General features: G+C 43.2%; 1 long non-coding RNA gene across 2 annotated transcripts; it reads left to right on the top strand.

Moving 5' to 3' along the window:
* The first annotated feature begins 448 nt into the window (after positions 1-448).
* On the top strand, positions 449-7,953 carry LOC130388877 (uncharacterized). Of its 2 annotated transcripts, none has more exons than XR_008896486.1 (5): positions 449-552; positions 5,106-5,190; positions 5,698-5,772; positions 5,893-5,967; positions 6,207-7,953. It is a non-coding gene; the product is annotated as an uncharacterized LOC130388877 (long non-coding RNA). The 2 variants fall into 2 exon arrangements; XR_008896485.1 differs by lacking the exon at positions 449-552 and adding an exon at positions 4,043-4,225.
* Positions 7,954-13,992: the final 6,039 nt, after the last annotated feature.

Here is a 13,992-nt window from a genome sequence, read left to right on the forward strand (position 1 = left end):
ATCTTCCGAAAAGGACTCAAGACTCACCTGTACAGAGTCCACCTCGACTCTGCATAGCCACCTTTCCTCTTTCCTCTTCTGACCACCATTGTACACTGTATTGTATTGTAGTGAATTGTATTGTATTGTAGTACTTAACTGTGTAGCAACTGCAGTAGCTGCTATCATGTCTGTAATACGGGGAATTGATTAACCTAGCGATTGTGGTACTTGCACTTGGTTCTATGAACATCCTTTCTGTACCGACAGCGATATATTGATGCACTTCTTATGACAAATGTACTTATTGTAAGTCGCTTTGGATAAAAGCGTCTGCTAAATGCCCTAAATGTAAATGTAAATATCTACTTGGCCGCTGAGCACTGGTGGATTGTGGAAGTTTGCACTGCTCCTGGGGACCTAGGGTGTGACCACGAGGGTTTGCTCACCTTCCTCTGGCGAAGAGGAACCAAGCGGCGAGCGAGTGAGGAGCGCCTTTGTTCTCTTTCCGCTGACTTTCGCAGACTTTCCACAGACCTTCACGGACGTTCATGGACAGTCATTCTCCTGGACGTGAGTAAAGTGTTCTCTTTACTAGGATTTCCATCAACAGGCCCGCAACGGGGGGTTTCTTAAAGGATTGTTTTCTTTGATTATATTATGCCGGCTTACTTTAGTACTATTATTACTAATTGCTTATAGCCTGTGTTGTAATGTATTCAAAATGAACAACGTTTAGGTATTTTTGCCAAACCTGGTAACTGTGATATGCGTAGTATTTTATAGTTCATTCTAAAATAAGTAAACATTTAAATACTTAACCTTTTGTTGGTTTGCTTACTAGTAGGCCTACAGTGACGTGTCGATATATTTGTGTCTGTTTAGTAGTGTTTAATAGTAATTGAGATTTATTTTAGGGACAAAATATATTGATTTTACATTTAAAGAAAAAAATAAATATATATATATATATATATATATAAATATACAGGATTATAGCCGTAGGCAAATTTCAATCCTGACTGGATATATATATATATATATATAAATATTCAGGATTATAGCCGTAGGCAAATTTCAATCTGACTGGAAGATGGTCCCTAAATAAATTTAAAAATAAAGCGAAATAAAACAAATCATAATATATAGTAAAACAGACACACACTGATTAAAACATCATAACATACATAATAAACAGGGTTAACTGATCAACGGCAGTGGACAAATTATAAATTATCCCAGCTAGTCAGTGGCGGCGCCAGAGATTTTTTTCTGGTGGTGCTATGGGGGTGCTCGGCGTTTTACTGAGGGTGCTATGAAATTAGGGTGATAGCATATGAGTCTCATTTTTCTCTACTACAACACCTCCCCACCATATCGTCACATATGTTTACACGTTTGCTCTCTAACGGGTCTTTGGGGTACAAAAAAAGCGCCATTCAAATCGATCGTATTATTATTGTCATTAGGCTACTTCTGACGGACGCGCACAAAGCCGCGTTCATCTCCGACGGTTAAAATGGAGATGTTCTAGATAACGTAATCCCAAATACTTCACTTACTTCAGTGTGTGGATTAAAGTTTGCGCCAGATGACTACCAGGTCACCACTACCATGAGCGACAAATTAAACTAAACATACCAAGTTCAATACACTTCTAACTAAAGACGGCAGATTAGAATGTCAGACAGAATTAACTTAAACAGGCAAAGAGTCAGAAATGCTTTCAAAAAGAGTATATTATTTTAGGTCACAATCAAAACATGAATGAAACCAAACAGTAGGCACTCAAAACCACAATAATAAGAGATCAAAAAGTGTATATGATTTTGTGAACGCTTGATTTAAAATTGACCGATCGCCAGGATTACTGTTACTTAGCCTACTACTCATTGAACAATCACGTTCACGCACGCAACGTGTCTGTGTCGTGCTACGTGAACAATCTGTTTATTTCAATCTGTTATTTTCTTTTGTGATTAAAATATTATTATCACACAATACATTTTATTAAGAACTCAGAATTAAATTAAATAACAATAATAAATAAACCATTATTTTCTTGGGGGTGCTATGGGGGTGCTATGTCCAATCTAGGGAGTGCTCTAGCGCCCCCTAGCCCCCCCCTGGCGCCGCCACTGCAGCTAGTGACCACATGTTTGATTTTCCAGAAGCCTGTTTGGAAAATGAGGTGAGAGTTGGTAGTTTGCGTATTGCACTTGGTATGGAGTTCCAGGTATTCGTTGCTCTATAGGAAAAAAATGCCTGTCCAAAGGCACTTCTCCTAAGGGGAACTGTGCAGTCACCTCTGGAGCCAGCTCTGGTCGTGCTGTATGTATTCCTTTTGATATATTTCTGTAAAGGAGGTGGAGCTAAACCATGAATGATTTAAAAAAACTAAAATAGTGTCAGTGTATTTCACTGTGTTTTCCATAATTATTTAGCAACTCAAGTTTCTTTAAAATCAAACAGTGATGATACATTCATTTTTAAACTTTCATAGCTTGTTTATATGTTGACTCTAGGGACTTTAGAATCGTCTTACAAGCTGAAGCCCAACTTGTTATGCAATAGGTCATGTGAGCCAAGATCATTGCATCAAAGTATAGCCTAGCTGCTTCAAAAGTAAGATTGTTTTTTCTATAACTAAAGTTGGAAAAGTTAAATTTCATTTAGTTGACAGTTTTTTTTGTGTGCTGTTTGAAAGTCAAGGTATTTCAATTATTGAACTGTTTCAAGCTTTTTTTCTCCTACAAAAATATTAGGGTCTGTGTCAGACTTGTTTACTCTTTTGGAGAAATACATAGCAACAGTCTTCGACACATTTAAGTGCAGTTGAGAGCTCTCTAACCAGTTGCACACGTTACTCATTACAGGTGTAAGTTATTTTGCAACTTGCGCTTTGTCTTTGGTGTGAACATATAGTACAGCCTCATCTGCAGTTGGCAGGTCACTGTTGGTGGACGGACAGTAACTTTCCAAGTCATTTATGAATAAGCTAAATAATAGAAGTCCTAGAATTTAACCTTGGGGTACTCCTAGGTTATTCTCACAAGGCATATGTTTTGAACTCTAACACATTGAAGTCTTGAGGAGAGATATTATTCCATCCATTTTAGGGATTTCTCAGAGAAATTAAAATAAAATAAAAATGAAGGGTGCTATTTGCATATTAATAAATTAAAATAGGGAATCCACACTAATAATTAAGGAAACAAGTTGGGCTAAATAACCTAGGGCCATGCCCTCTATTATTGGGGTAAAAGGGGCTACAAACACCATGTGATTGGCTGTGAGCTGAGAAGCACGAGACGATATGGTGGAATAACCTCCAAATGATCACATTAACTTATGTGTGATCTCGATATTAATATCTGTAGTCGGATGTACAACCCCAATCTAATAATATCCATACTTTTTCAAAGATGTGTCATCATAGGACGACCAGACAATCCTACTACCTGTGCCCTGGTACATAAAATGAGGTGACCCATGTTGAAGCGGCACGCCTATTTCGATGCCACGCCCTAATTGAAAATATTTTGAGTTTATCTTGTTCAGAATTTGATTTTGAACAACTTTTGTATTGGACTCAAGATCATAGGAGTCCATTTTGATGTTGATATAAGCATTTAAGTCTTTACGCGTTTTAAACCACACCCTTTTAAGAAGTCAATGGCTCCTGGGTGCCTTCATTTTTTACTGGATAGACTTTGTTTTATGTCAGATTGAAGAAATTGGTCCATAAGTGTAATGAGCTAAAGGATATTTGTCTACGTCTAAAAATCTAGGATCCTTAGGGAATTTAGTGTTTTCAACAAAATTCAAGATGGCCATTAATCTATCCAAATAAAGTCATATGTTCTTGAGGTATATTTGTTCAACATAAGAATATGCATATGTGAACAAAGTTGCATGACTTCAGGTCAAAGCGGTTATGAGATATGTTTGATCAAAGTTTTCATTTTTGGACTGTTGCTATAGCGCCACCTTTGGGCCAATCAGTATAATAAATGCTCTCTGTTCATCTTGAGTCAGCCTCTACAGCTGTAGTAACTTTCATAAAAAGCGTGCGAGCGGTTTAGGCTGTGCAAGTCAAACGTGGCGGAATAATAATAATAAAACTAACAATTACAATAGGTTGCCTTCGCACTTTGTGCTTGGCACCCTAAAAATATGGGGGCAGGACTAGATGTCTGGTGTCTGGTTACCAGACCCCAGAAGAACAAAATGTCTAACGTGTCCGGTGAGTAGATGCTTTAGGCAATATAACCATTAAACAACCTATTTTATTCTATATATTATGTTATTTCTTTGTTGCCGATAACCTATCATGTAAAATAAAGTGTCTGTTTGTTTATATAGACCAGATATCGTACTTTTATACGAAACCTTAGTAATCAACACATAGCGGTGGTCGATTCGTTGTTTAAATGCAGTGGTTTGGTTGAATAACACAATTTCTGATCACTATCAACACGTTTCCTGGGGTGGTTACTGGGGAAGCGTTTGTGGGGTACTAACAACTGGACATACCTAAATAATTGGTTGAAATTAGTGTTTTGACCACAAGCTGAAAAAAAAAGCAGAGTGATCGCCATTTTTCTTTGTCTTCTCATACAGTAACTGCGGAGGGCAAAAGTATAATTATATTGCCATTTTTTAACTCGGTGAGGTTGTGTTCCCACCTTGTAATTAATGAATGAATGACATACCGCAATTGTTAACATCGATCTCTCATAGTAACCAGTAGTGAAGCCCACAATTCTCGCAAAGCATCACAAGGCGGTGGAAACTTGTGGATTAAAGATACCTCTAGTCTAGTCAGTTGTTGTTTTACATTGATTGGCTAAAGCATTAGTTCATATCCCGTGGGGATGGTACAGGTATGAGTGGCCTCATTGGCGTATCTTATGAAATGGTATTCCTAAACCTATTATCTGCACTATAACAAATTTTAGCATGAAATTAAGAAGGTTAAACATTTAATTTATTAAGCCGATCTATCTTTCTGGTGTAATGAGGCATGTATTTTAGTTTAAACGTAGGCCTACTGTCCTGTTGACGTGTTCATACAGCATAATACTGTACAGAATAACTAATTGATTCTGGTCTGTGTCCCTCAGGTCAGACCTTGTCGTCACGGTTGCGACGGAGTTTCTCCTACTTGGTAAAAATGTTTTGGGAAGTAGTTGAGTTCGTCGGCTATTAGTAAGTAACCCCCCACAAAATCAGTCTATTAATAATATCTAAGAGTAACTTTAATTACCTAACACTGAACGCACCAAGGGTTTCCCACAGCAGTTTACAGCTTAGGCGGCCGCCTAAGCAACACACGGCTGCCGCCTTAACCACTACGACTTCATTCAATCTCTGTGTAAAGATCAGGCAGCAGGGCAACAGTCTGACAGCTTGCATGAAAAAAGGCATTATATATACCAAAATGACAACTGTATTAACCAAATTTTCTGTGGGAAACCCTGTCACTGTATAGCACTCTCTCCCCGTGAAAATATTCTTTTTTTTTAATCTATATTTTGGAAATATTCTTAGCCAATTGTATCAACACTGGGGTATGTTGAGTCTTGTGTTAATAAAATAACTATTTTAATTGTATGATTTACTGAAGGGAAAATAATCTTGTGTTCAATGTAATTGTATACACACCCACATTTAAAGAGTTTTATCTGTACGTCTGATCAAATCACCCGTGTTCAGCTTCACGACAATAGTGGAGATAGATCGTTGGGGTAAAATTGTCCCTGGATCATCACGGTTCCCTGATGACAGAGAGTAAGTACTGTGCTCAAATGTTCTCGACTAAAACTTTTAAATCCTAAGTCATAAGTTTGAACCTCACTAGCCAATTCCAACAATGATATGACCTCTACTCGCTCTCTCTGCCTCGCTCAGTCCTCCAGGTGGCGGGCGCATGGGCAGGATATACTACAGGGGAGGGCCCGATCCCCCACCAATGGGATGAGGAAGGTGAGAACTAATATTTTAATGTACGGGGGCATTGTTTGGCCATATTGTCGTTTCAACATTTCTAGAAGCACAATTAAAGTAAATTAAGAGGACGGCTGAATGTAAATAAATGAGATAACCCACACTGCCATTATTAAATACCAAAACATTTTTTTTTTTTTTTTTGGGCCATGGGCTTATGGTTTTTCTTATAATATTAATAGATGTTCTGCACTGACATGTTACATTTCTCCTTGTAGGCAAGCGCCTACACATCCAATGTAGGCGATGGGCGCATGGCATGTTAACATGTCTGCAATCATGGTCATTGGTTGCCTCTGCCGTTGGCAGATTTTGATGCCATCCTGGGAATTCCTACATTGTAGGGGCCAGGCTGGCTGATGTGGCAGCCGACTTCAGCTCTGCTCTATCCGCTCACTTGCCTTCATTCTTTCTGCTACTCACCATTTACTAACCCGGTTGCTCATTACAAACCATGAAATATACATTGATGATGAAGTTATGATGTTGAGTTATGTATACATATAAACAGCTAAATTACTATTTACATCACAACTGTTTATTTGAGAAGTTTCAATTTGACTTTCGTCCTCACCACAGCACTTATACAGCGCTAGTTAAAGTTTTTAATGACCTAAGAATGAACATGGATGACAAGAAACTGTCAACATTAGTACTTTTAGACTTAAGTGCTGCTTTTGACACAGTCGATCATGACTACAGCATTATGTTGGCCTCTTCGGTTCAGTTTTAGACTGGTTTAGGACTTATTTGTCCGGCAGAGACTATTTTGTTTCCATTGGTGACCATTTCTCGGCTAACACTAGCATAAGATGTGGGGTTCCTCAAGGCTCCATTTTGGGACCTGTCCTGTTTAATCTGTATATACTACCACTGGGAAATATCATCAGAGAACACAGGTTTCATTTTCATAGCAATGCCGTATACACACAACTTTACATATCTTTATCACCCAATGACATCAGTCCTATCGATAAACTGGTTGAATGCATTGATCATATCAACCTGTGGATGACAAGTTATTTCCTACAATTGAACAAAGACAAGACAGAGGTCTTAAATATCGGGGCAAAGGACCAGAGAGAGATACTGTGTGCTAATTTAAAATCCCTGGTAGAAAACGCCAAGCCCCTAGCAAAACTCTTGGTATGATTGTAGTCCCTGATTTGAATTTTAAATCTCACATTAGTAATGTAACGAAAACCGCTTTCTATCACCTTAGAAATATTGCTTAAGTGCAACCGCTTCTCTCCCAGGCAGATACTAAGAGACTAATGCATGCTTTTATTAGCAGGCTTGATTATTGTAATGCACTCCTATCTGGCCTTCCTCAAAAAGCTACAAAAAGAGGCCACAGATCATACAGAATGCAGAGGCACGTGTACTGACCAAGACCAGAATGAGAGCACACCTCTCACCTGTCTTAAAGTCCCTTCATTGGTTGCCTGTCAGATTTAGAATCGATTTTAAAATCCATTGTAGTGTACAAAACCTACCCACTACAGCATACACTACATTATTCTAGTGTATTCCCCCTCTAGATCCTTAGGGTCCTCTGGCACAGGCATTTTAGTTGTTTCCCGGGTGAGGACAGGGACCTACGGGGAGGCGGCTTTAAGTGTCAATGGTCCTCGCCTCTGGAACAGCCTCCCACAGGAGCTGAGGACTTCACAATCTGTAACCACACTCAGAAGTAACCCTAAGACATACCTATTTCGCTGAGCGAAATAGGTCTGTGTATCACCAAGTGATATAGATACAGATACATTTTGTGATCTATAAACATAGAGATATTTTTTTTTATACTATTGATTTACTTATATTATCATTTATTTTCACTGTAATGTTGTATTCAAATTGTACTGCTGTATCTTTTTGCTGTTCTGTTAAGCACCTTGTATTGTAACTTTGCACGAAAGGCGATATATAAATAAAGTTTGTATTATCTCACCCAAGGTCTCTTCTCTTACCTGGAGTATCTCTGTTTCTGGTCGCCCCCAATGCCTTCGCTGGGGTCTCTGTCTGAACATGATGGATCTGGGGTTCTGGTCTCCACTGTAAACCTAGCCTCCTATCCAGTACCTGCCTACCAGACTAGGGCCTGAACCTGCCACCACAATCAACGGTACGTTTTTAACTAGTTGTTTATCCTGTACCACTGCTGCTCCCAAAACATTTACTTTACGTCCTGTGTATGTTTTTAGCCTCACTCTACATGAGCGTAGCTCTGGCACCTCCTTCCCCCATAACGCTTTGTACACAGAGCAGTTCACTACTGTTACCCACAACCCGAGTCCATTTCAAATTGCTGTCTATCCCCATTAACAGCCAATGTCTGGATAAATGGCTCCTCTGCTGGTGTCTAGCTCATCTAGTTTGTACAGTGTAAACATGGCTTCATCTCAGTCTAAGTCATCTTTTGGTGACTTAGACTGACGGACATAAAGTGCTCCTTGAGTCTTCCCATGCTTCCCTGTCAGTACTCTATCCCCTCTAGCCTGTGAAGCGCTAGCTGAGCCATTTGACCTACACACTTTTTGAATGTGGCCAATTTGACCACACTTAAGAGGTTACTTTAATAAACCTAGTCCCTAGCCCTGTGCTGCTCACCTCCACACCTGTTACACATGTTATACTGGTTTTAAGCCTGGACCTGGGTTCTTCCAGCCGCAGTTGGTCTGCTGACCGTAGTGATCTGGAAGGGGAATGGTGGGGAGAAGATCAGACAGTTAGGTGGGGGCCAGACCATGGAGAGATTTGTAAACAGTCAAGAGGAGTTTGAAATTGATGCGGTAGCGGATGGGGAGCCAATGGAGTGAAGCCAGGACTGGGGTGATATGATCGCGTTTTTTAGTGCAGGTGAGGAGTCTGGCGGCTGAGTTCTGAACCAACTGCAGGCGGCGTAGCTGGGATCGATCGTTGCCAGTATAGAGAGAATTACATTAGACCAGTTTTGAAGTGATGAAGGCATGGATGACTCTCTCAAGGTTGCTCTGGGGTAGGTAGGCTTTGATCTTGGCTAGGGTTCTCAGGTGGTAAAAGTTCTTCCTAACTACTGCACTGACCTGTTGTTCAAGCTTGAATTTACTGTCAAAAATCACGCCCAGATTTCCGACAGAGGGCCTGATGTTAGAGGCAAGGGGGCCCAGGGCGTTGGTGGAGAAGGCCGGAGAGGTTTTGCCAAAGACAACTAACTCAGTCTTGCTCTCATTAAGGTTGAGGAAGTTCGCCCCCATCCATGCCTTGATCTCAGCTAGACAGTCACGCAGAAGATGGAGTGCAGCCTGCCCATCAGCCTTAAGGGGGATATACAGCTGGATGTCATCTGCAAAGCAGTGGAAGGAGATCTTATGTTTTGCCAGGATATCCCCTATGGGTAAAATGTAGATTAAAAAGAGGATGGGACCTAGAATAGAGCCTTGAGGGACCCCGCAGGTGAGGGGGGCGGGTGAGGAGATGGAGTTTCCAAGCTGGACAGAGAATCTCCTGTCAGCCAGGTAGGACCGGAAGAACTCCAGGGCTGTGCCTTTGATGCCCACATGATGATCAAGCCGAGCCAACAGGATCCTGTGATCCACCATGTCGAAGGCTGCTGTTAGATCTAAAAGCACCAGGATCACAGGGCTACCTGAGTCAGCGGCTAAGAGCAGGTCATTGAGAACTCTCAAGAGCGCAGTCTCTGTGCTGTGGGCTGTTCTAAAGCCAGACTGGAACTTCTCATAGATGTTGTTATTGGCTAGGAAGGCTTGCAGCTGGACATAAATCACTCGCTCAAGGACTTTGGATAGGAAGGGTAGTTTGGAGATAGGCCTGAAGTTTGAGAGGATAGCGGGGTCTAGGTTGGGCTTTTTAAGCAATGGCTGCACCACAGCATGCTTGAAGGCAGCCGGGACGCAACCAGAGGTGAGGATGGTGTTGATCAGCAGCAGGAGGAAGGGGGCAACCGAGTCGAGGACAGTAGCATCCTTGAGAAGACGGGAGGGTAGACAGTCAGAGGGGCAGTTGGAGGGCCGCTGATGTCTGACTGCGTCAGAGAGGATGGATAGGGAAATAGGCTCAAACTGCTTGAGGACAGCTGGCAGGGGGAGGGGGGATGGGCAGGGAGAGTAATGGCAGAGGTATCTGGAGGCCTTAGTGCTACAACCTTGTCAATAAAGAATTTCTGAAAACTTTCACATAGGGCGGGTGAGGGCACAACAGGGGATTCATTACGGGGATTTATTGGAGAATTCAATGTATTAAAAAGAACCTGGGATTTGTGACTGTTTCTGGATGTAAATCCAGAACCAGGGTGTATTGTACTGTGTTTTAGCAGTTTTAACGGCTCGGTGGTAGTCTGACAAGCAACTACGGAGGATTTGGAGGGAGACGTGAAGGCGGTCCTTCTGCCACTTACGCTCCGCCCGCCTACAGGCGCGCCTGAGGTCGCGCGTTGCGTGGTTGAGCCAGGAAGTTGACTGTGTTTTTTTGCGTTTGGGTTTGAAAGGGGCAATAGAGTCCAGAATGCCAGTGCTGGCAGATGAGAGCATAGAGTGAAGCTCATCAGCAGTGTACTCAGAGTCTATCGGTCTACACAGGGGGGAGTCATTGAACACAGCTGGAAAATGTCCGGCAGTAGAGGAGTTTAGCGTGCGGGATTTACATTTACATTTACATTTAGGGCATTTAGCAGACGCTTTTATCCAAAGCAACTTACAATAAGTACATTTGTCATAAGAAGTGCACCAATATATCGCTGTCGGTACAGAAAGGATGTTCATAGAACCAAGTGCAAGTACAACAATCGCTCGGCTAACCAATTCCCCGTGTTATAGCAATGATAGCAGCTACTGCAGTTGCTACACAGTTAAGTACTATAATACAATACAATACAATACAACACAACACAATACACTGTACAATGTTTGCCAGAAGGGGGAGGGTGGCTATGCAGAGTCGAGGTGGACTCTGAACAGGTGAGTCTTGAGTCTTTTTCGGAAGATAGTGAGCGACTCTGCGGTACTGAGCGGCAGGGAGCTCGTTCCACCACTGCGGTCCCAAAACCGAGAAAAGTTGTGACTTTGCTGAACGGCCTTTGCTAGCTCTTAGCGATGGCGGTACCAGACATCCAGCTGAGGTAGTTGAGCGGAGGGATCGAGCTGGTGTGTGTGGCTTTAGCAATGCTTGGAGGTAGGCAGGGGCAGTTCCATCGTCTTCCTTGTATGCCAGTACCATCGTCTTAAATTTGATGCAAGCTACTACAGGGAGCCAGTGGAGGTCCCGGAAGGGGGGGGTCACATGGGAGAACTTCGGTAGGTTGAACACGAGGCGCGCTGCCGCATTCTGGATGCGCTGCAAAGGTTTAATCGCAGAGGCAGGAAGTCCAGCCAGGAGAGAGTTGCAGTAGTCGAGGCGGGAGATGACCAGTGATTGGACTAGAAGCTGAGCTGCTTCCCTTGTGAGGAAGGGCCGGATTCTGCTGATGTTGTAAAGTGCAAATCTGCAGGATCGGGCCACCGCAGTGATGTTTGCGGTGCAGCATAACTGATTGTCCAATACCACACCGAAGTTTCTGGCAGTTGGAGAAGGAGATACAGTGATGTTCTCAACGGTGACCAGTAAATCCATGTGTGGGCAATCTCTCTAATCCCTGGGATTAGGAGGAGCTCGGTTTTGTTGAGGTTAAGCCTCAGGTGATGGGCAGTTGTCCAGGTGCTGACCTCCGCCAGACATTCCGATATGCGTGTTGCAATCAGGGCTTTATCAGATGAGGGGAAAGAGAAAAATAGCTGAGTGTCGTCAGCATTGCAGTGATAGGAAAAGCCGTGTGATGCAATTACCAAGCCCAGAGATCTGGTATAGAGGGAGAACAGAAGAGGCCCAGTACAGAGCCTTGAGGGACACCAGTTTCAAGCGTTCAAGGTTTGGACAAGGAGCCATTCCATGTCACTTGATAGGTGCGGTTCGTCAGGTAGGATGTGAACCAGGAAAGAGCAGATTCAGCGATGCCAAATTCGGCAAGAGTGGCAAGGAGGATCTGGTGGTTCACTGTGTCAAATGCTGCGGACAGGTCGAGGAGAATGAGAACCGATGAGAGGGACGAGGCTCTGGCAGCACGGAGGGACTCAGTCACCGCGAGGAGAGCCGTCTCAGTGGAGTGTGCCTTCTTGAAACCTGACTGGTGAGGGTCAAGAAGGTTGTTAGATGAGAGATAGGAGGACAGTTGGTTAGCAACGGCACGTTCCAGTGTTTTAGACAGGAATGAAAGAAGAGATACCGGTCTGTAGTTCTGGATGTTGTTTTTTTGAGGAGAGGCTTTATTCTGGCAGTCTTGAAAGACGCTGGAACAATGCCTGAAGTGAGGGAGGAGTTGAAAATTGAGGTGAGAAATGACAGGATGTCGCTTGAGACATCCTGGAGGAGAGAGGAGGGGATAGCGTCAAGGGGGCAGGTGGTGGCATGGTTAGATGTTATTATTCTGTTGACCTCGTCAGAGGTGAGAGGGCTAAATTGGGTAAAGACAGAGGAGGGGATGGGAGGAGGGAGAATGGAGGCAGGGATAAAAGAGGAGCTAATGTCCTTCACTTTCTGGGTAAAGTAGGTAACAAAGTCATCAGCAGTGAGGCAGGAAGGAGGTGGGGGCGAGGAGGTGGGGGCGAGGGAGGGTTGAGGAGGGATGAGAACAGGGAAACAGTTTCCCAGGGTTTGAGGCAGAGGAGTTGAGTTGGGATACCTGTTTGGAGACACTATGGGTACTACCTGAGCATGGGACTGACACAGTGAACAGAATTGGGGAGTGGTCGGTAAAAGACTTGGCACAGATTTCATTAACAGGGACAGAAATACCATTGGACAGCACAAGATCTAATATGTGACCCTTTTCATGCGCCGGTGACAGCTCGCTCTAGACTAAATGAGTCAAGGAGGTTCAAGAAGTCCCGGGTCAAAGGTTGTGACTCACAGCAAACATGGACATTAAAATCACCAGATATTAAAATGTTCAACCATCGCAAACAGTTCTAATAACTGATTCATATGATTCAGCAAAGAAGCGCAAAAAGGTCCCTGCGGGCATCCATACTTGATGTTATGAAGTGTAGTCTAAAGGAACAATCTGTTTTAATGGTTTTATGTCATATTCTACGAACTTCTGAGGGGTGTTTCCTGAACACTCATATTTTGGAAGAAGGGAAGGTTTACGTAAAGACCATAGATAGTATATAAAATGGATGTAGCATCCGGGCAGGCCTCAGTTGTTCCAACTGCATCCAATGTCTTTATGCGCGTCGCCATCTTAGTGTGACTCGTCATAGTTTGACTCCTCCTCATTTCCTTTAACCAAAAAGGTGAGAACTAGCCTCCGAGTCGAGGTGAGAGTCAGCGGCTAGCTGTCACTCAAGAGGCCGCGCCCCTAATTATTCATAGATTTTAACCTCCAATCCAATAAAACCTAGCCTCCTAAAAAAACAAAACACCCCCCTCAGTGTTGTCATGGAGATATGAACTAAACATACTGATTAGAATGGTTTTTTGGACCAGGCTGTAAATAGGTTTAATAAGACTGTGAAAACGGCCTGTTTAACATGTGAGTCAACGAAGAATTGCTCCCTTTTGGTATCACCTCGTAGTGGCCACCCGGTGCTACTGCAATGTTTGTCACTTCCGCATTGAATGCTGGTATATATCTTGCTGTGGTTGGGGCTTGGTAAAAAGACACGTAAGGGCTTCCGAACCGCTGAGCTGTTTTGAAGGCAATAGTGGTGTGTTCCTGAATCCTCGGACGCCAGCCTTCCGAGTCGGAAGTCGGGAAATCTCCCTGCGTCCTCTGCCCTGCGTCCATTCCTACCGGGCGCGTAACGGCAGCGTAGCGCTGCCTTGCGAGCCAGCCGTATTCACGCGAGATCACGAGATCACGCGATAATCCTAAACCTAATGTACTCACTTTCCACTCCCAAAACTATTGCAATTAAATGCCACGCTTTGTCCTTTCTGACATTTTCCGCCGCGGCGCAGCACGCCGCTCCT

This window comes from Gadus chalcogrammus, chromosome 1 (genome assembly GCF_026213295.1).
Source record: "Gadus chalcogrammus isolate NIFS_2021 chromosome 1, NIFS_Gcha_1.0, whole genome shotgun sequence".
Classification (NCBI taxonomy): domain Eukaryota; kingdom Metazoa; phylum Chordata; class Actinopteri; order Gadiformes; family Gadidae; genus Gadus; species Gadus chalcogrammus.